At 52.7% G+C, this 21,673-nt stretch overlaps 1 protein-coding gene across 1 annotated transcript in view; it reads right to left on the bottom strand.

The window, feature by feature from the left end:
• Positions 1-20,848, bottom strand: part of EYA2 (EYA transcriptional coactivator and phosphatase 2) — a 205,322-nt gene extending 184,474 nt beyond the window's left edge. Inside the window, exon 1 of the mRNA XM_079127952.1 lies at positions 20,527-20,848. The gene's annotated coding sequence lies outside the window, so the exon portion shown is untranslated. The remainder of the gene's footprint in view (positions 1-20,526) is intronic.
• Positions 20,849-21,673: the final 825 nt, after the last annotated feature.

Raw genomic sequence — 21,673 nt, 5'->3', positions numbered from 1 at the left:
GGCCTGGAGGGAGGGGACACGCCAGGCTCACCCCATGCAGCAGGACAGGAACGGGAGCCAGCGAGGTCAGGGGAGGCTGGGGATTTCCCCAGGGTCCTGCTAAGCCCAGGGGAGCCCCAAGTCGCCCGTCAGCTGACTCCAGATTCCTCCAGGAATATCCCTGCCACAAAAAGAGAAAGGAACAAGTGGCCGCGGGCCGCCGTTTAGATCTCCGTGTGACACGATTAAAAACAGCACATGAGCAATTTGGTCCTAAAAAGCAAACCTGGTAACATCCTCAGAATGGAAAGAAAATAAAAATAACACGTGTGTGTGTGTGTGTGTGTGTGTGTGTGTGTGTGTGTGTACGCACAGTGCTAGGGATGGGGCCCAGGGCCTCGTGCGTGCTGGGTGAGGCTGGGCCACTGAGCTGCACCCCAGCCCCAGGCCTGCCTTAAATCCAGGCCCTGGAGCTCTCTGCATCTGGGTCCCTTTCCTCCCTGTGCAATGGATCAGCTGTCCAGTCTGACCTGAATCCCATGTTATTAGCAGTTGGCAGAAAGTTGAAAGGCTGTGTGCAGCCTGCAAGCCGAGTTCCAACCCTGGCTGGCCATGTCTAGTTGCCAAACCTCCACCCGTCAGTCAGCTTCTCTGACCCTCGGTCTCTTCATCTATATGATGGGGACAGTAACTCTGGTCTGCAGAGTGTCAGCACACTCATTCGCTGAGGTTTCTTGAGCACCTATTGTGGGCCTGGCACCTGCTGGACGCCCGGAACCCAGTGACAGAACCCCAGGCACAAGCCTAGCTGAAAGAAGATGGAATTGGGCAAGAGGTCACGCCGCAAAGTATCTAATGACAAGCTCAAGTACTCCGAGGAAGGGCGGGACGTGTGAACGTGGTGACGGACTGTGGGGTGGGCTGACCTCCTGGCCAGGGAGCACTCCGGGAGGGCGGAATTCAATCAGTCACTTGTGATTCTGTCACATTCTCTGCCACCTGTACTGTTTGCACATTTCCCTTTAAAGGGACTCTTTGGTCCCCCTTAAGCAAACAGCTTCATTCTAAGAAACAGCCCTCACTTAGGGCATCAACAGGCGACTCTGTGATCACTGCCTCATGCTTCTCCCTAACGCACACCAAGAAGAGCACGCCAGGGTCGGAAGGAAGTCCCAAGGTCGCCCTGGACCGCAGAAGCAGCTCTGCCCTGTGTCCAGCCCCCAGCAAGGGTCTCGGGTGAACCTCTCTGCTGCTCGACTCCCCTGGGAAGAAAGTGGCCTCATTTCTGAGACTTTTGAGCCCCCGACTCTCCTCTCAACGGCCCCCAGTATCCCCTGGAAGGAAGGAAAGCCAGCTCGCCAGCAGGCCTTCAAGGGAGGGCTAGCGCCGACTCAGTCCGCAGTGACTCACGGGAGATCCAGAAACAGGAGATCCAGAAACGGGAGGCCCAGAAACAGGGACGCTGGTCCCAGGGAAACCCCATCGATCGGGAAGCTGTAGCGCGCACACACGGTCATCCACTCACACGCCACACCGCACGCGTGCCACACGCACACCCACACCCACACATTCACACAGCATGCGCTTCAACACGCGGCACACCCACACGCCCACAGCACGCGCACACACACATTCACACATGCTCTTCAGCAGTTAAAGTTATTTAAACTTTTAAAAACTTCTTAATTTGGTTTAATAGCATTTCAAGTTTCAGAGAAGTGGGGCAGATTTAGGTCAAATAAATTTAATTCTGCCTTAAAAAAATAAGTGGAAAGTGCAGCCCTGGGCGGCGGGATGGCAGACGTCACGCTGCCGAGCAAGGGTGAGGGGCCGCTGCGCTCCAGGCTGACCCTGCGTGGGCAGTCGGCTTCGCAGAGTTTCTCCCCTGCCACAAAGAAAGAATAGCCGGTATCACGAGTCGTTAAACAAGTGCTCATTTTGTTCATCCGTGTTCCTCTGTTCTTGATAGAGGCACAAGGTCAAGACATCTTTGGCTTCCTCTTCGCTGCAGCCGGGAGGGGATGTTCTGTGATGGCAACTGACACTGAGCCCTGGTGTCCGGGGCTACTAGAGAGACGGGTGGGGACTGTGGCACAGAAGAGGGCATGCTCTGGTTAAAGGGAGAGGCCGTGACTGATTCCTCCATTGTCACCGTGCAAGAATGCAGACCTCATTTGGCAGATCTCCCGACGGCTCAAGAGAAGCCAGAAATCTGGCTTTTTATATGGAATCTCCTGATTTTTAAATGCTGGCAACTCATTTAAATCAAAACACCCTCAGGCCAAAGAAAGCACATCTGTGGGATAGAGGTGGCCACAGGTTGCCCGTTTGTGACCTGTGAGGCAGGAGGAAGAAAACGGCCCTGGAATCAGGAGATTTGGGCAAGACTGAGGCTCCGAGACCAACTCGCCGCGTGGGGCGACTCTTCAGCATCTCAGGGCCTCGGTTTCCCCATCTGAATGAGGCCACAGGCTGGCCCAGACAGCGTCCCCCCTGTGCTATGCAGACCCCTCCGAAACCAGTCAGCGGAAAGAATGGAGAATCCAGGCCGTGGAAGGGGCATAATCTGACACCATTTCAAAAACCGGTAATTCAACCAAAAATGTTTCTCTTCCCCGGCTGAGGTTTTTGGAGGCAGTGGGCGTGTTTCTACAAAAACACAGCACACCAAGTCAGGAATGTCATCCGGAAGGACGTGGCAGCCCCACACGGGCTCCCGTCGGGGACTCTGCTTGCCGAGAGCACATGCCGTTCCGCCTTCCCCGAATGACATCTCAGGGCAGAGACACCGAGGCTGATGTCGGCTCCTCTGGGAGGCTGAACGCAGTCAGAGGCCCAGGCGGCCTCCTGGGGAGCCCAGCAGACTCCAGATAGGGCCTCCCATGCCAGTACAAGGGAAAAGGCACAGAAAGGGCCAAAGTGCAAGGCTTCAGGCCCCAGGGTTCCCACCCCCGCTTTGAAGGTAAGTCAGGCTTTGGCTGAAATTCAGTGACGGCCACGATGCCCTCCGTTGGACCAGGGTGGACTCTGGGCGCTGAGCCCCTCACGTGCTGGATCTCACTCCATCTGAAGGGCCACTCCCACCAGACAGAGGCGAAGACCCAGGCTGGGGGGGTGAGGCCCGTAGGTGGTGGAGTCCAGCTTCCAACCCACGCTCCTGCCCACTAGCTTTTTAAGACACTGGGAGTCCTTCTGTGAACTCGGAATCTTCCTGAGGCTGAACCAGAGAAGGAGTCACTGGAAAGAGGCCGGCGATGAGCACAGCTGACCTGTGCCCGGAGTTGACCAGCAGCGCTCCAGGGCGTGGAAGAGGGTCTTGGTGACAGGGTGGGGTCCTCCCTAGAGGTTCTCTGTCCCCCTGTCCTCAAAACAAAGAGGAGGAGGGAGGCTGGGGGACCCAGAACCCAGGCAGGAAAACAACGGTACGGTGAGATGCTGGCCTGGCCACACGCCAACCGGCCGGCCCAGGCACACTGCTTAACCTCCTGGATGTCACAGCCTCTTTCAAAAGGGCCAATAAAATACTCACCTGTGAGGACAGAAGGCAACACCGGGCCCGCGTCTGGTGCCAGGTCCTGCCCTCGGCTTCCGCCCGCCCTTCGTCTTCCCAAACGCTCCCGGAGTGGCCCGAGACGCCTCCCTCTGTAGATCCCTCCCCAGAGCCAATCGCGGCAAGTCTGCCAGCTCGGCCTTGGGAAGACATCAGAACCCAGCTCTTCCCCCAGACCCCTCGGCTGCCCCCTGGCCCGGCTTCCCTGAGCGGTGTCCTCGGCCCCCCAGCCCACCCTTGGCCCTTTGCCGTCTGCTCTCAGGACAGCCTAACTCGGGTCTGTCCCTCCCTGGAGAGCTCACCTCACTCAGAGGAGAAGCCAAACATGCGACCGGGGCCTCCAACGCCCTCCCGCCTGCCCGGCTGCTTCTCTGACCCCATCTCCTGCTCCTCTCCCTACGGGAGATGCTATGGCCAACTGAATGCACCAGACAGACCCCGCTCAGCTTCCGTGCTAGACAGTCCTGGAGATGTCCTTGCTAGCCACGCGCTAGAGACGGCCAGGGCCAGCCCACAACAACCACCATGAGCTTTAGGTGGAATTCGTAAGCTGCCGGGTGAGCCGCTGGTAGCCCGAAACCGGCAAAGGCGGGAACATTTACACCAGGGGAAGTGACCGAGGCGAGAAGTCAGGGCCTTTGATTTCCAGAAAGCCAGGGTACCAGCCGGCCACGGTAATGACCTCCCTGCTTTGCACTGACCTAAAAGTGTTTTCCCGGCTCCACTCCAAACCCCCATGGGACCACACCCGCTCCACACCTCCCCAAAGTGCTGGGCACCATCGCGATTTATATTTGCTCGTTCAACTTCCTTCCGCCAAAAATGAAAGCTCCCGGAGGGGCAGGGCCGGGTCGGGTTTGCTCACAGCTGCTCGCCTGGGGCCAGGGACAGCGGCTCATGAGAAGTGTCCAGGGACTATGCCTTTATGACTGAATGGCGGCTTCCCTGGTGTCGTGCACGACATAAGCACCATGGTATTTTAGACACTCGACAGCACTGGGGAAAGGCCAGTGGCTCTCTGGGAAAGCAAGAGAGAAACAATTGTGCCTCATGCGCAGCAGTAGCCTGGGGGGAAGTGAACTCCCCGCTGGCGGCTCATTCCACTGACAGCCATGGCGGGCCACGGTCACCAGCTGTGCAGAGGTCGTGGGCAGCATCTGCACTAGGCATGGGGAAACGCGGCTGGCAGAGCCAGAGCTGGGGGGGACATCCAGAGACATCCCTCTGGTCCCCATGTCCGCCCTCCAGCAAGCCCCAATTGCCGTCTGCACCCAGAGTAAACCCTTCTATTGGAAAAATTTTTGAAAGGAGCATCAACCATGTCCTCTCTCAGGCAGAAGCAAAGAAGCTCTTAAAGATTCTTTAAGATGGTGGACTCTCTCCTCCGGGGCTGAATTTCTTCTCTAGCTTCTCGGGTCGACCGTCACAAATGGCCTCAACCACTGGCGAGTTCGCCTGATTAAACCAAATCCGCCAACTCGTAACCTGTGCTGCACTGCTGAGCCTGCAGGGGGCACTGCAGAGACAAGACAGCGGTCCTCGCTGGGGCTGATCCTTCACACCTAACCGGTGGGCACCAGGACAGAGACCTCTGCTTCTGCCGGGGGCAAAGTCCGTATGTGCGCGGGACCGACCCCCAAGACAACGAATTTCCCAACCCCAGGGGCGAACAGTGCCAAGCTCGGGACTCTGACTTGTCAAAGACGGATGTTTTCTCCCATTTTAAAACACTCGTGGTCAGCCTGAACGCCCTCTCATTTTCACGTTTTTGATGGAGAATGGCATATAGGAAAGATTTCCTTTCCCTCTTCTATCTACAGTGGGGGAACCAACTATACCATCCCCACGGGAAGCAGTAACTCCCCGAGGCTCGGTGTGGGAGAGACAGTAGCAGTGATGAGGACTGTGGGGACCGACTTACCCCTCTGAAGGGGACAGCCATTTCCCAACTCCAGTCAACTGAAGCCATGTGTAAATGTGGGCACGGTGTCGACAGATCTTGTGATTTTTTTTTTAAATGGAAACCAGAAATCTGCATTTTTCTGTGTGAAATATCCAGCCTTTCAAACATTGGCTCCATTCTCCATTTTCAGCACCCTGAAGACCAAACAAAATGCATCCTGGCTGCCAGGTTTCAACCTCTGTGTTGCATCAGATGTTACTGCAGGGTCCTGGAAGGGGCAGGGAAAAGTTCAGCGGCGGCGATGGCTGTGTGTGTGCAGAGCTCGGAGGGGGAAGGAGGCTAGGCTGAGAGCAGAGGCCAGGAGGGTCAGCACGGCCGAGGGCCCCGCTACTCCTTGGGTCCCAGGGTCATTCTCTGTTTCTCCTTGGATGGCCGGTTCTTCTTGGGTGCTTGATTACAGTGCCCCAAATATCAAGTGCCAAATTTATATAAGACACCACAGAAAAAGGTGAGCCACACCTTAATATCCTTACTTGAAAGAAAAGATCATCCTTCAGGTCTTTGGGAAAGAGCAGATCAGGTGCAGAATAGCAGTGAGTCTTAAAGGACCCACCTCAAAGGGCTCTTTGAGGAGTACAGGAGAAGATTCACATAAAGAGCCTAGCACGGTGCCTGGGAAAAGCATGTAGCCACCCAGGAGGAGAAGTGTGGAGAAGACTGGCCTATAGGTGTTACAATAATGTTTGGGGGCCACAAGGAGGCAGTCCACCCCACTCCTAGTAAATGCTACTGACTTCTACTTTTCTTCCACTCCCTCCCCCTAGTTCCAGAGATGGCACAGGGGTGGACTCAGAGATGGGTGCATGAACTACATTTGAACTCTTGAGCTAGCCATACCTGAAACCAGATTCCCTACAACTTTTCATTTCTCAGATCAATTTCTTTCTCTTCTTTTCTTCCTTCCTTCTGTCCTTAGACCAGCTCAGAAGCAAGTTGTCATATCCACAACAATCTCAACAGTTCAGTCCCCTGGGCTGGGTTTTTGCTTAACAGCAGTTTTTGGGTTGAGAAGGCAGACGATGAGATCAGGGTTCCAACCTGAGCATCCCAGGTCTCTGAACGCTCCCTGAGCTTTCCTTAGCGCCCCACCCCACCCCTGCCTGATCCCTCAACTTTCCAGCGGCCCCTCTCTCTGGGCTTCACGTCTGCAGCCATTGGAATCTATGGCCCAGTCGCAGAAACAGGAACGATGTGAGGAGCTTCCTGCCATTCTAAACAGTGGCTGACAACCGCTTATGAAACCTGCAAACATTTCAGCACTCTTAAATCAACCCCAGATGACATAATCATCATCGGGAAACTAATGAAAAGCCGAGGAGGGCGGATTTGGACCGCGCTGCCGTCGCCCCGCGAGCAGGAATCAGGACTCCTGAGAAAGACATAAAGAGAGGCGAGCTGATTGCTCCTTGGAAGAAGTCTCGGCCCAGCCCCAGGAGACTCAAGTCCTACTTTTTCCTGGAAACAATTTTTAGCATCTCTTGGCATCCTTTCTGGTCAGGAATTGGTAACAAGAAAAGCCAGAGCGAGGGAGAGGGTTTTTTTCACTGAAATTAGATCCCAGGCTCAGCGGGATGTTCAGGGGCGGCTTGCGCACCCCGAGTCCATAGGTGCATTTTGGATCTTGCTTTTAAAAATGCAGATTCTGATCTCTTAGAATCGCTGGCAATTTAGGGACTCAGTTCCTCCAGGGCAAGAGCAGAGCCCCAGGGTCAATGACCACACCCACTTCATTAACCAGGACTTGTGTGGCCTCTCGGGGCAGCTGATTTCAGGTTTGGGTTCTGGGCAGCTTTGGAAGTCATTTTTAAATGATGATAATGCTGACTTCTGACATGGCTGATTGACAGAGCAGCGGCTGGGTGCTGAGCAAAGCCCCACGGGACCTGTCCCCCGCCCATGGCCTCATGTCCCCCTACGCTCCTCCCTCACTGACCCGGGCCACTTGGACCTCAGGGATTTTATATTTGCCTCCTCGTTTCTCTAGAATGTTCTCCTCACTCCTCCCTGTGCTCGCAGAGGCCTCCCTCCCTGGAGCACTTTCTGGACACCTGTTCTTGATTACTCCCTCCCAAACTTATCAGCATCTGACATATTTATGTGCTCATTTTCTGTCTCTTCCATTTAATTGCAACTCCACGGTGGAGCAGATTTGGGTCCCTTTTGTCCTCAGCTGCATTCCCTGTGTCTGGAGCAGGGCCTGATCGACAGCAGGTGCTCCGCACGAATTTTGGAGGAATGAATGAATGTAGTTCCACACTCTAGAGGGAGAGGGACAGGCTGCGGGGACAGAGGAAGGTGAACGCAGGTGAAGCCAGGCCTGCCCCTCCCCTGGTTATTGGAAACTAGGCAGATGCTTCTGGAGAAAAACACGCTTCCTCAACAGAAGACAGGAAACAAGAGTAAAGCAACAATCCGAAAATTAGCCTCCGGCTGACACTGGACAGCCACAGGAGGGTCAGGCCCAGCTCTTGTTCCTCTCTGTCTCTGACCCACGCCACCCTGGGTCTCTGGCTGTTCTTGAGACAGGACTGGGCGTCTCCACTCGGCCACAGACAGGCCCCAAAAGGGGTTGAACCCCTCCCCTGGCCTCTGCAGGTGCTGGTCCCCAGTGGCTCTGGCTTCCAGGTCACCTGCTGACGACAGACTGGTGACTTCTTGGGTGGGGTGGAGGACAGCTAGGGGCCAGTCTCTTCCGCTCAGTCTTAAGCCATTTGAAAACACCCGAGCCGCTTCTTAGCTTAACCCTCGATCTCGGGGGCCCTTTCCTCCCTGCCGTCCTGGATGACCAAAGGTCCCTGCAGGGAGTGTGGTTTCAATAGCTAGTTTTAACAATCACTGCGCGTGTCAGGTGTCACCTGTGGGCTCCTGCAACACAGACCCTGCTTCCTCACTTCGTGCAGGGAACCCGGCTGGGACGAGCTCAGTGCGCCCCAGGTCTCCAGGCGGTGTGATCCGCCGCCTACACAGCCTGGCCCCTGAGGCGACAGTGGGGTGCAGAGCTTCCCACCGGGCGCTGCTTTGTGCTGGCGCAGAGACCTGCGGTGCTGCCGTGGGCACCAACACACAGCGCCGCATGGCTGAGGCCGGCCCGCGGGCCTGGTGACGGGCGCCCCGCGGCAGGTGCTGTGCGGTCACCGAGGGTCCACAGTGCACTCCCGCCACAGCCGAGGAGGCGCGCAGGATGCCGAGCGAGTCAGGCAGCCGCGGAGCCTCGACGGCGCGGCGTCAGTGGCTGTGCCACCCGGGTTTGCGTGAGAACGACCGCTCACGAGGAAACCACCCAGTGGCGTTTCTAAGAACATGCCCGACCCGGGCTGGAGGAGACCTGGCCTTGAACCCAGCAGAGCGGCTCTGAGCTCCTGTGCCAAGCAGCAGCTGAGGCCATTACAGAACACGAGTCCACCCTCGAAAAAGAACCAGAAAATTGCTACTAAGACTTAATGTCCCCTTTGGTGGCTTCCCGTGCCTGTCCTTTGTTAACTCATCGTGGAGTTAAGGGGGGCCAAGGAGAAGGCGAGTCTGATTCTTCCTGTGTTTAAAGAGGCGGGGGTGCAGGGAGTAAGAGGACAACCTGAAGAACTACACGCCTGCCTGCAAGGCCTGGGCTCTGCCCCTTTCACTTGCTGTGTGACCTTGAGCAAGTCACTTAACTTCTCTGTGCCTTATTTTCCTCATCTTAAATGAGAGCAGCATGGCACTGCCTTCAGAGAATCATGGGGAGGAGCACCCAAGGCAAAGGCTACAGTCCCTCAGAACATTTCCTGGTGTCGAGCTGGCACCTGGGTCATTGTTATCGACATCATATTCACCCGGAGGTTGGCCTTTCTTTCAAAGACCTGAGACAGACTGAACGTGCCCAGACAGGAACGAGCCCAGCGCTGGCTCTGCTGACGTCCTTGGGAGACCTTGTCTTTTCATCTCATGCTCCTGAAAACACGGAGTGCAGAACTGCAATTCTAGTCAGTAACAGCTTCTGGTTATTTGGGGGGATTTGTCATGAGCCACTTGCAGGGACAAGTTTTAGGAGCAAAATATCTCATTTTAAATGAATAGATCGTGGGGGAAACTTCACACCATCTGATTCACATTTCTCAAATGTCACTCATCAGTTTGGCCATACCTGGGTGCCACCTTTGCTATTAATTACTTGACAGACTTGATTTTTAAACTGTATTTGTCTTAAGCAGTAAGAACTCACAAAACCATTTGTTTGAAATGTTTGCCATGTTTTTTCCAAATGCATGATCAAACAAAAACACGACTCTCAAAAAAAAAAGCTCATGCATATTTTAAACCAATATGGGAAAGGTACATACTCCATTCAAAAGAAGACCAAAAGATTCTTCCAGAAGGCTTGAAATCCCAGGACCGCAGCCACCTGAGAAACGGCAGGCATGCCCACAGGCACAGTGTCCTTCACTTGCTCCCTTTCTTGGACTACTCCGGGGCAGATCTCTTCCACAGCAGAACTGGAAGTTGCATAACACCATTCCATTTAAGCTGAATAACAAATCTGCGGTACAAAGTGTCTGTTCTGTGAACTAGTGAGGAGACTGGGGCTCAGAGGCCCAGAGCCACCAGCCCCAAGTCCCACAGCAGGTCAGTGGTGCAGCTGGGCAGTCCACCTCCACATCCTCCCAGCAGCCGCTCCGCCTCTGGCAATCTACTGGTCAGCCCCACAGCAGGGCACAGGGCCTGGCCTGGTCTGAGGAGGAAGCCCCTCCTCCTGCCTGGTGTGAATGGCAGAGGTCTGCAAAGGAGCTCCACCTGGAGAAGGACGTCACAGCACACTTCCATCCCCTTTCCCGTTGGGTCTCAAGAAAAAATTCACTGGCACCCACTGTAAAGGCCACAGAAACCCTAGTTCACTGAGGATACTTGCTGTTTTTTCCAGCCCTGAGGCTGGAACCCACGACCTTGCCTGTGGTAGGCAAGCACTCTACCACTGAGCTACACCCACCCCCAGGGAAGGATGCTGTTGAAATGCACGAACAGGCCATAAATAACCGCTGGCCAGGGTGAAGTCTCCGGAGTCCAGTACAACTGTCCACGTGCATGTTCTAGAAGGTTTATTCCAGGATGACAACAGGTCATACTGGAGAACAAGCCCGTGCCCTGGGTCAGAGACACGGAATGGAATGTCACTGAGTGGCCACCAAATCCCAGTTTCTCCATTTGCTAACCGGATACCCCTAGAGCATGGAGACTTTTTTTGTGAAAGGATTAAATGCACTTTTTGAAAGTGCTTGCCACATAAAAAGTCCTGCAAGAGGCACTATGTCTGCTTCCTCTAGCCGCGATTCCCTGCTCTGAATTTTGAGATTATTTTGATTTATAACTCTCAGAGGCAGACCTGCATATTTTCATTCTTTTAAAGTCCCCAAAGGCTGGGGAAGTTTCATTCAATAACAGAAAGTGACAGGTAACTTTTACATATCCCACACAACCCTATAAAGAGGAAGATCACCGCTGTTTTGTGAATGGGGAAACCGAGGTGGAGCTAGGATTTGAACCTACAAAGCTGGGCTGCTGGGTCTGGCTCTCGGTGATGAGTCCACCGTGTATAAAATCTGGTGACGAATACAACTGAGATTATGTTATCTCCCAGAGCCTATCAGACCTGGATCATTCAAAGCCAGGGTTACAAGGTGGCTGTGAGTCTTTGGCAGGTTAAGGCAGCAGGGGAAAAAAAAAAAAAAAAAGAAATCTTTTGTTTTCCTTTTTCAAATTCATTAAGGCTGAGGAGGGGAGCGAGAACCTCATTTCTTTCTTCCCATGACTTCCCTTTCATTTTAACAGGGAAACGTGCATTTCAAAGACCGCTCAGTAGCAGTGTTGAAGTCTCAAGTTCAATCACAATGTCCCCATTGTGGCCTGGGGACTCCCTGGCCTTTAAGCTTGGGTTATAAAAATTTGGTCTGAGCCCAAAGTCTGGCTTTAATAGAATATTTTAATTTTGTTTAATGAATATTATTTTAAATCTGTTTGGCAGTTTTAAAATGTGTTCTTTTATTTTCAAATTAAAATGGACTCATGTTCGGTGCTCTCCTGGAGGTGGGGGTGCAGCGTGGGATGGGGGTGATAATAATACAAGCTACCGTTTATTGAGTGCTTACTATGTGCCAAACAGCCCGCTATGTGCTTTGTACGTACCTCCACCTCGAATGCTCACAGACACCCCGTGGATGGCCTCTACCGTCTGGAAGGCTGAGAGGCCAGACCCAAGACTGCTGAGTTAGCAAGTACGGAAGGACCGAGGTTCAGGTCCGGGGCCTGTGCTCTTAATCACAGCCCTCATCCCCTCCTTACTGCCCAGCAGCTTCCAGGGACGTCATTCCCTCAGCTCAACAGGCTTACTTGACACAGCCAACCCCAAAGCAAAGCTAAGGCTTCATAGGAATTGTCTGCTTTAAATTATCAGTGGTTCTAAGGACGGCTGCAACTGTCATTGCTATTATTACCGAACTCATTTTGTAAAGAGAGAAACCGAGGCTCAGAGGGCTTAAGTAACTTGGCTCAGGTCACACAGACGGTAATTAATGATGACGGCGACCACAGCAGCCGAAGTGGGTATGGTATGGACCATTCGCCCAACCCAGTCCTGACACTTGCTCTCCACAGTGAATTTCTGAGGAGGCGCACTACGTCCACCAGGAGGGGAAACTGAGGCACAGTGAATTGTGGGGGCTTGTCTCAAGTTAAGCAGTTGGCAAATGCTGAGCAAGGGTCTCCACCCAAGCCGCCCTCTCCGGGTCCCACGGTGCCAATGCTGAGGCCTGGGAGCCGATCTCCACGGCCCGGTAAGCAGCGCGGAGCTGCCTGAGGGGCCCAGGCACGGCATGTCCCACGTGCTCCGTGGAGTTTCCGGCACAGGAGCCAGTGCACGACCCTTGCTGAGCTGGGTGAGGGTCTGCAGAGGGGGTCTTTCCCTCCATCCTGCTGCTCGAACAATGGAAAGCTCCAGAAGTCCTAGCAACACCCTCGGTCCCCTCACAGATGGTCCGGAGACAAGAGGCAGGGACACTGGGGAAAACACGTGGGACCCTGACTCCAGGGGAATTCGGCCCTTCTGGCCTTTGGATCTGCAGTGATTAGCCCGGTTGCAGCCTTGACAGTGGTCTAGGGGTAAAGGACAGCTCAACGGAGGCACCGCAGGCTCCCTCCCCAGCCCAGGAAGCCCTTGACAAACACGGAACCTGTGAAGTGCCTCATGAACTGTCCCAAGCGCGTGCGCTCTTGCCGACTGCTTGTCTTCCCAGACGGCCATGGCTCAGGGGCGGCGAACCTTTTTGTCAAGTATCACAGTCGCTATTTTAGGCTCCGTGGACCACAGGGTCTCGGTGCTACCTCCTCGCCTCTGCAGTTACAGCAGGAAAGCCACACGGGCCAGGTGACAGCAATGACTGGCCACCAGCCCCACAGCTTCCAACCCCCAATGCTCATTAATTCCTACAAGGGCAGGTTCAAGGTGCTGCGAGGACCAGCTGGTGTCTTTTGCTTGCCAGGCCTGACTTCTGCACCCGACCATGGGCTGAGAGCCATAAGGCAACACAAATGGAGACTGACTTCTGAATCCGGCTCCTATGACAGCGGAGAGCGGGCAGGCTGGGTATCCTAGTGGTTAGGAACCAAACCTGGGTTTAACCCTGGCTCTGAACCAAACTAGAGGGCCTTGGGCACTTCCCTTCACCTCCCTCAGACTCAATTCCTACATCTGTCAAATAGGGATAATAATGATGGCCCCGCACATCCACCAGCTTTTGGAGACAGAACACGAAGTGTTTGCTGAGTAAAGTACCTGGCACACAATAAGTGTTCAATAAACACGGGCAACTTGTTGTCACCAACAAGTCCTACACTTGTGTAAAAAAAAAAAAAAAAGAAAACCCAAAAACGAATTCACTGAAAATAAGCTTGAAAAAAAAAAAAAATGACAGACGAAATTTCCAAAGTCAGGTTCTTAAAGGTACTTGGGAGTCCCAGGGGATTGGAGAAAGTCTCCACTTAGCAGTCCCCCCAGGCTCTGGCCGCCCCCCAGCCTGCATCCACGTCCTTGTGTCATGGTGCCTTTCCTGTGGGTGCCTGAGCAGCGCCCAGACATTCCGAGCGTTTCAGACGTTTGCTGGGTTGAAGACACTCCTCCCCTCCCGCCCTTCCTCCTCGCCCGGGTCCGCAGCTTCTCTGGGGACTGCTCAGCGGGAGGACAGCATCGGGGACTCGGCCTTCGCAGGCCGGGGGCGAACCATCGTCTGGGAGCCACTCTTTTCCACGCTGGATGGGGCAAGCTCTGCTGGCAACAGCGGCACAAGTCACAACCTGTTGTGCCGTGTGACACCGTCAGACCAGGGTGTTGGCTCTTCTCCACAGGACCAGCCACAAAAGGGCAGAGGGCACCGTCCTGCCGGGCTCCCTCCCGGCCGCACCGGGCACTCAGGCCCGTGCTGCTCAGACCAGTGTTCTGGAACACCCCGGAAGCAAAAGTCCTGCTAAGTGCAAATAACACACACCCTGCAGAGAAAACAACCTCTTTGTGCCGACACCTTTTCTGTCTCTCTGAAGAAGAGGTTTACTCCCCAGGCGGAATTTCCATCAGCACCTGGGTTGGTACCAGACTCTGGGACACAGCCGAGGACACTATGTCCGTCTCTGTGTTTCAGTAAACTGCTGATCAGTGAAGATCTAAAGGTTTGTTCTTACACCCTGCAAACCGCCCCCAAGCTAAAAAACACAGTAGGGATAATGGCAAAAAAAAAATTGTTTTACATACTATTAATATCTTAACCACAAAGTGACTCTAAGGAGGGAACTGAGGGGAAGAAACGGGCCAGAGGAAGGCAGAACATGCCCACCTCTGGTCCACACGGATCCAAACATCAGGAAGGGGCTCTGCAGTGACAGATGGTCCCCATGGTTCCTGACTTTTCTCCGGAACTGTGAAAGGGAAAGTTCAGATGGAGACGGCCATCCCAGCCCCCATCTCCATTTACCATGGGATGTCTTCGCTATTCTCAGAACCCGAATCGAATCAGGACCAGAAACCGGCTTCCTGAGTCCACTTCAAACTCATCCAACAGGCAGGAATTTAGGCTTGGCGGGGGAGCCAGGGCTGGTGGCTTTCGCCCTGTTTTGGTGACCTTCCTAGCGCTTATTTATGCACTTCAAGCCCATGACCTAATACACATTGGTTTGGCTTCTCTTCTCATAATAGCAGCCTGTAAAAAGCTTTTGAGAATTCCCTGTGTTTTCTCATTTTGGGTCAAGAAAATAAAATCGATATCTAAGTAACCTTAAAAAAATGGCCTGCACAATTTGAGAATTTGGAGCGTTTCCACCAGGACGAAAGCTCTCTCTTAAAGCCTCAAAGATCATGGAAGTAAAGACCCACATTTGCCACTTTTAGGGTGAGATATTTGGTAACGGCGTATGTGAGGATTAGCTAAGAGGGACTTTTTGACATAAGTCAAACAATGACATTTAAAACTCACGCTAAAGCAATTACCGTGTGGAATTCTTCCGTGTTTTTCCCATTTCTTAAACAAAAGTGTTCATGTTTTCAGCATAGTCTCTTGCTGTAATTTTTTTTCTTGGCAAACCCACCTCTTACCATGAAACCCAAAATATGCGCGCTGCAGAAACAATAATGGTTGAAACAGACCCGGCTGTCCCTGGCATGATTTTTCTTTGCAAAATTAAAATGTCTTTTGGTGAATACACTGTACATTTCAGTTCTGAAAGACGGTTCTTGGGAGATGGATAGAAAAGAAAGGGGAACCGACAGATTCGGCTGATAGGATACAAGGGAAGTTCCGTTCAGGCAGGAGCCGGGCGCCGGTTCCTCATTCTTGGGGAGGAAAGCATGTCGAGTTTATCATTTTTCCTTTAGTTACGTTCCCAGAGAGTTGACGGTTCTCCTCCAAATGACTGCAAGCAGATACGTTCATATCTGTTGCATCTGGGAAGGCGCAGACATAAAAATATCTAACTTCACTAGACACTCGAAGGGAAGCAGAAGGGGGGAGTCCAGGGCCATCGAAATCACACACGCTTTATGTAACTGACACAGCTCCGAGGATGCAAGATGATAATACAGTTTCTAACCTCTGTTAAGTGCTGTGTTCATTTTTAAAGATGTTGAAATTGGCATTATCGCGCATCTGAGTTCCTGTTTTAAATTTCTGCCTGCATCTGAAAGTAGAGACAGGCTTTTCAAAACAGCGTGAGCAGCCACATCTGGGCTCTCACTACCGTCACCAGAAGGCGATGACAGCGCGGACGAAGCCCCTGCTTTCTGTAGTTGTGCGACTGCGTGCTGAGACCCTCTCTCCATCCCGCCAGGTTTCCCCAAGAGACCTGCCTCGGCCCCACTGACCTGCAGCCCGCCTGTCCCACATTCAAGCCGCCGGTGGCCTCCCTTAATGTTCCAAGTGGCAGAGACGAATCGCTCCAGTTACCTGACTCTTGGGACCACCTGTTCCAAATTATTCTTTGCTCTCCAAATGTTTATGATCTAACCCCTGAACAACACCCACCCAGAGCGATCCAGCACCTTCCAGTAAACCTGGCTTGAGCTATGCCTACCGTAAGGCGGCGGGGCCTTTCCACTGCCGGTAAGTTTATTGACTCATTTTAGGAACTGAAACGTGTAGCTTTAGCATCGAAGGAACAAATCAAATTAGCCCTCATGAATAAACAGTCATTTTCCTTGACAGAACCAGAACCAATCTGCTGAATACAACTGGCATGTGTGTCTTCTGAATACTTGATATGATTTTTTTTTCTCCCATTTAAAACAACAACAACAAAAAAATCAAGGCAGGTTCAAAGAAATACTTTGTTCTGTGCATTAAATACCATCCAAATTCAGCGTCTCCCTGGGGGAAAGGGTGCAGGAACTTCTCTGAGCCAGGGTTTTTGTAGCACATGGGTAGTGCATATTCCACGGAGAACTAAAGGCCTGTCTGTCATCTTGACTGGCTTTGGAGCCCGTGGGAGTCATGTGATGTGACTCGGTTTCCTTGTTAACAGGGTTGGGATGATATTAATACTTAAAGGGCTACAGTGAGAATCCACCCTAAAAACTGGTGAAAAGAGCCGACTTCAAGTAATTAATGGCAGCTACTTTCATCATCTTGTGAAATACAAGGATGTAATCTGGAAGTGAAGAAAATGGCAGAGGCAGCCATGGTCATGAAAGCGAGTGCCAAGAAAGAGGCAGTAAAAATAAAAAGTCGAGGGCTTCCTCCGCCCGCTTCCCTTCGTACACCTGGCAGGTTCCTTCCTACCTGGAAGCCGACTTCAAATCACACACAACAGGGAACAAGCTCTGGCTCCTGTCATTGATTCAGTCACTGCAGCCTGGGCTATTGTCACTGGAAGTATTTGTCACCTGATTGAGGGGGTTTTATCCTCCCCAGAGTCAAAGTAGGTGTTAGTCAAACACGATTCGCCAGGTAAGACCTTCAAAGAGAGAAGCTAAAGCACCGTGTCCCGTGAGCCCCTGCTGATTACTGGCCTTCCAGGTCTTCCCTCTCTGGTGCCTTTGGATTATTTGAACAGACACAAATGATAGGGGGTGAGGTGAGGCCTTCAGGAAGCTGTTGGGATCCTGGTGGATGAGGATCCGGAAGAGGGCCGGGAGTGAGCAGGAGTGTGTGTGTGTGTGTGTGCGCGCGTGTGTGTTTTCTGTCAACAGGCCATGTTTTCTCAACTCTGGGGTTAATTCTCTGTAAGGAGATTCCTCTGGAGCAGAGTCTGCCAAATCCTCTTTCAGAACAGCAAGCTAGAAAAAGCGTGCCCCCAACAAAACCCAGTCTTGGCAACAGCAGAAGAGTTCTACCAATCAGCCGCTTTCCCTGCACAAAGCCCACAGGTCAGGAGGACCGTCAAACTAGGGGAACTCCCCCCTCATCAGAGCCTTTGGGAAGAGGGTTCTTCTCTCTCCCAGGGAATTGAACATCAGGCTGGATGGCCTTTCATTTGGTGTCCAGGTAAGAGGCGGGTAAATTTTTCCCCTGCCACGTGACCAAGCCCTTTCCCAGCCTTTGCACCCAAATGCAGGAAGTACACACCTCAGCTGTGTGGACACCAGCCGATCCACACACTTCCTTCTCCCCTGAGCATCTTTGATGGGAAGGAGGCCTGCCCCAGTCCGCACCCCAGGCCCGGCTTCCACACACCCACTTGCAGAAGGCGGCGTGCCTGGAGCTTTAGCCACAGGCTGTGTCTAAGCAATATGTCGTTGCTCCCCCTCAATTTCTCCTGACAGCCACAGGCTCTCCCTGCCCAGAAAAGTGCCTGTCATGAGTGCATGGAAACCCCACTTCTTGTCCATAAGGGCCTGTGATTTTATTATACAAGGAGTTTATTGCTGGCCTAATTAGTTTCAAACTGGGCATTCCAGCTGAGGACACCTAAAAACATCTGGTAAAAGGAGAAAGAATGGCCCTTGTTCTGAGCCGCTTACCCTCGGGTTTCTGCATAACTCTGGTCTCTTGCGCCCAACGCAAGTTATCTTTGGAAAAGTAACTGAAAAAATAAGGAAACGGTTTCTTCTTTGTGGGAAAGGAGTCATCTTGTCAGGGGGGAACCAAAATCGTCTTAAAGTGGACGTGCTTGGACTGCGTATTTGGTTTCACAAGCTGCCGGGGTCTCCTACCTCGCTCAGCCTAATTCCAAATATACTTAGCCACACCACAGAGCCTTTAGGCTGAGGGCTTTTCTGTTCTCCCGACAGCAGCTAGAATTTTATCAATTTATCCGTCTGGAACAAGGCTTGAAATCTCTGACATCCAATTTAAAGCAGAAGTAATATACCACATATTTGAAAGAGCGTGTCTTGGTGTTTTTGCCAAATGGTAATCCTGTAACAAGTCAACAAATCATCTCTCTTTATGATGTGTTTAACGCAACACAAAAGGTTTGAAAAGAAGATGCTAGAACTTAAGTGATTAAAACAGCTGCTTTCTTTAAATCCCAAAGTACTGGGGTGCACATCTTTTTATTTCCTTTAGTTATCTGATACTAGGGAAATGATTTATGTGTTTATAGAGAATTCTTATACACACAGGCACTACGCTGGAGCTATGTCACGGCAGAAGAAAAATGCCAATTCTTTTAGGATAAAATAATAAAGTTAATAATATTGAGAAGCTAAAATTACAAGAGGAGAATGAGGACCTGCAAATTACTTTAAAAAAAAAACACTCAGTTTCGTTCAAAGCTACCCAATTTTTCACAATTGCAAAATTTAGAGTTTCCTCCAGAAGCAAGGAGATTTTTGAAAATAGACACAGTTTTATGCTTAAGTCAAGTTTCAAACCATTATCATTTGTTACATAAATTCCCCTTAACTTTCCCCAGTCTGAGGATGTCTGGAGGTAAGGAAAGAGAACGTTTGAGGAGTTTAAGGTAAGAAGAGAGAAAAGTCAGGGGGTGGGTGGGGGTGTGCATCACTTTTTTTAAACTTCATTTTATTTATTTTTTGGGGTTTTTTTGCATGTGTTGCTGAGGATTGACCCCAGTGCCTCATACACACTCTACCCCGGAGCCACAACCCCAGCCCCCGAGCATCACTTCTTAGGTACAATTGCCTAAAGGACTCTTTCACAAAGACTATTTTGAAAAGGAGCCTGTGTGGACTGATGTGTACGTTAGGTGGTAACAAATGGGCCCCAGGCTGGTCCGGCGCCTGCTAGCTCTTTACTCCTCCTCTGGTAATAGAAATTTCACTTAAGCAAGCAAGGCTCCTGGAATTAATAGATTCGGTTTGAAATCCAACAATTGTCCGCTCCTTATAATTTCCTTTGCCGGTGGGGCGGGTTCCCTAACTCAAACAGAATTCAGCACTCAAATCCTTCCACGTCGTTTGTAAACCATTCTGCTTCCCCTTCGCCCTGGCCAACAGGACTCAGGGTCCTCTATCCACAACACCTGGTAATTAAAAGGTACTTCCACCAGCAGTGATTCATACCCCAACGTGATATAAAAAATGTAATTAAAGATGATGTAGCATTTCAAGAAAAGGGGAGAAATGAGAAGGGTATCCATAACCAGTAGCATGGGTCTTGCTTTCAAAAAAAAAAAAAAAAAAATCCAGAAAGCAGCAGGGGTGCGCGCTGTCAATGCTGAGCTGCGGCTTAGGGAAAGTAGGAGCCTTTCAAGTAGAAAGCGCTTTGAGGATTTTGTGATAGGAGTATTTTTTGCCAGTCACAGCTTTCCTAATATTTCTAATATTTTTTAATACTCCTTGCTCTTATAAACTATTGGGGGGCACTAAATACATTTAAGGAGCCGGCACGGCCTTTTAACCTCCAAACTGCATGGCGAAAAAACAATTCCAAGTGCATCCGCCGCTTTCTCCCCTTAAACAAACCCTCGCCTCTTCCTAAACCTGCTTTCGATGCGAAGTTTTGTTAAGTTTCAAGCCAACTTCAAGCAGTCGCCGGGATTGCCCGCTCGCTCGGGTACAAAAGCCGTGATCTGGATCCGCCCTGCGGAGCGCAACTGAATTTTCAACAGAAACGTATGGAGAAAGAGGAGTCTCGGCGGGCGCCGGGTCGGTGCGGGACTCCAGCGGTTCGCCAGCTCCTCGGTTTACCCGTAACCACTGCCCCGGGCGTGAGTTTGTCTCCAGTTCCCGGCGCCGCTCGGATCCATTAGGAGAGCACCGCTCTGCGAGCCTCCAGGGCCAGCGATCCAACCCAATGCGGAGGACCCGGCCGCGTCTACACTGCCTGAGCGCCGTGCACTTGTCCCGCGCGCGGGAGTGCAAACTTGAGAGTCGCTGGTCCCCGCCCCAAACGCGCAAGGAAACTGAGGCCCGGGGATTGGGAAGGGCTTTAAGAGAGGGGATCAGCCCGCTGCCCCGCTGCTCTTGTGCCTGAGTGGCCCTGGGCGCCCCGGAAGCCCGGATCCGGGCCGTGCGCCCCCGAGCGCTCAGACAGCTGCAGAGGTCGGGCGCCCGAGTGCCAACCAGGCGCGAGGCTAGGGCGACTCCCGGTGGGCGGCCCGGGCGGGCGCCGCGGGCCATACTCACCGCGCGCAGTGGAGAGGGCGCCGGCGCGGGTCCGACGCGGCCGGGCTGAGCGCGGCCACACGTTGCTGTCGCCGCCGCAGCTGCCTCCGCCTCCTGGGCTGCCGCGGCCACTGCCTGCGCGGGAGGACCGGCCCTTCCCCTCCCTCGCCGGGCCCTCCTCTGCCTCCGCCCGGTCCCCGTGCCGCTGCGTGGGCGCGTGGGGGCGCCGAGGCGCGGCGCTGGCTCCGCGGGCGCACACAGCCGGCGGCCGACGCGGCGCGGGGCTCGGGCTCTGCAGCTGCGGCGCACTGTCCCAGCGCCTGCTGGCAGCCGAGAGCGCTAGCTCTCCGGTCCCGGAGGAGGCGAGGGCCCAGCCTCCTCCCCACCCACCGATACCCCACGCAGATTCCCTCCCACCCTCCTGGGGCAGCACACCCTCCTGCAGCCAGGCACGGCCCCAGACGGAAAGGCTGGCTGAAGGGACTTCACCAAGGGCACTAACACTCATTCGTTCAGCCACCTATTCATTCATTCATTCATTCAACAAAGATGGAGCATCTGCTGGGCCAGGCGCAGCCGTACAGCTAGAACAAGACGGACAGGTTTCTGCTCTCCCGGAACTTGCACTCACGGACAGACAGACCATAAGCAAACAATCAAGTAAAAAATAGAAAGCGACTTGAGAAAGTTGTAATTACTATGGAGGAGGAAAAAAATTCGCATTGGCAGGGAAAATGGGGCTGCCATAGTCTTGGCAGAAGCAGCCAGGGAATTCAGCCACTGAATGATGAAAAGTGTCCTTCACGGTGAGAGGGGCCTAAGAGAGGGGCATTCAGAGATCCCTGCTCCCCCTCACCCATTTTACAGACGAGAAAACTGAGGCCTCAAGAGCTTCCCTGGCTTACCAAAAGAGATCCTGTAACTCCCTCCACTCACAAGCCCATTTTAGACACTCCACTGACCTCATGGCCAGCCTTCGGTCTTACCCACAATAAACGGTCTCAAATGGAGACCTTGCAGTGTTCTCCCCTCTCACCACCCTCTATTATGTAGGATTCCACTGTGGGACACCCAGGGGATCCAAGCCCCAAACATGGTCAACCACTGACATATGTGGGCCTCAGTAAAACACAAAGCATCCAGATGCATTTGAATATCAAATAAACAA

Source organism: Sciurus vulgaris, assembly GCF_902686455.1.
Source record: "Sciurus vulgaris genome assembly, chromosome: 2".
Classification (NCBI taxonomy): Eukaryota; Metazoa; Chordata; class Mammalia; order Rodentia; family Sciuridae; genus Sciurus; species Sciurus vulgaris.
The sequence above is the reverse complement of the archived record's forward strand: the minus strand, read 5'-3'. Positions and strand labels throughout refer to the sequence as shown.